The sequence below is a fragment of the Alligator sinensis genome, unplaced genomic scaffold, assembly GCF_000455745.1.
Source record: "Alligator sinensis unplaced genomic scaffold, ASM45574v1 scaffold1170_2, whole genome shotgun sequence".
Lineage (NCBI taxonomy): Eukaryota > Metazoa > Chordata > Crocodylia > Alligatoridae > Alligator > Alligator sinensis.
Genome location: NW_005843180.1, coordinates 181518 through 182537, shown reverse-complemented (window position 1 = coordinate 182537; position 1020 = coordinate 181518). Strand labels below are relative to the sequence as shown.

The window sequence follows — 1020 nt, the reverse complement described above, 5'->3', positions numbered from 1 at the left end:
GATTGCCCACCAGGAAAGAGGGCAGAGGTCGGGGCTCCCTCGTGCCCAGGCCATTTCCGAAGCATCAGGAGCCACTGGCTCCCCTGCCCTCCTTCCTCCTTCCCTGACTCCTGCACCCGCTCTCTGCAGCGGCAATATCCTTGCAGCCCGTCTCGGGGCTGAGCCGCCCTCTCGGGCACCAGCAGCTGCTTGGAGGATGGAGGGGACCTCCCGGGCTTGCTCTGTATTCACCTTGCCTCATTGTGCCCGGGAGCGATTCCTGACAGCAAAAGGGCATGAAAGCTGAGGCATGCATCAGCATCTCGGCCCTTGTGCCAGGAGGCAGATTTGGTTTCACAGCCAGGGAAACGGGCTTGGAGACTTGCTGGGTTACCCGGGAAGGGCAGCGGCAGGGAGAGGCAGGCCCCGGGGCGTGGAGATGCTGGACTGCCAGGGAGACAGGGCAGCACGCACGGAAACCTGGACACCAGCAGAGCTGCAAAGGCAGACAGGCCATGTGTGCAATACATGCCTGCAGGTGTGGGCACGCATGCCCACGTGCACACGCACAAGCAGCCAGCTGGAGAGGGGGTGCGTAGCAGTCTCAGTTGTCCACAAATTCAGCTAATTAGTCCTTGGCGCGGTGCCAGAGTGGAAGGCGGGGGGCCAGCCAGGCAGGGCTGCGGAGACGGGAGCCAGGGCAGTACGTTCCCGCCTGAAGGGGACAAAGCAGCTGGGGAGGCAGCTGTACCCTGGGGACAACAGCCAAGTGCCACTTCCCCCAGCAGGCACAGCTTCCCAGAAGCCTCCTTCATCCCTGGGGTGGGAAGATCCTCTGAAGTAGGCCGAAGCGGTTGGATCCCAGGGCTCGTGCACGTTGCAGGAGGGCCGGGAAGCAGACCGCATCTTGCAGAAGGGTGCTGGGGGGTTCGTGCAGTGGCTGGCCCAGAAAGGGGACCATGGGCCCTGCTCCCTGTCCGGTGCCCTGGCTCAGCTCACCGAGCCGGCCGCAGATCTGGCAGAGCCAGGGGCTGGCTGGGA

At 64.2% G+C, this 1020-nt stretch overlaps 1 protein-coding gene across 1 annotated transcript in view; it reads left to right on the top strand.

Moving 5' to 3' along the window:
- HRH2 (histamine receptor H2) overlaps positions 1 to 1020 on the top strand; it is a 14398-nt gene that overhangs the window by 8594 nt on the left and 4784 nt on the right. The gene's annotated exons all lie outside the window — the stretch shown is intronic.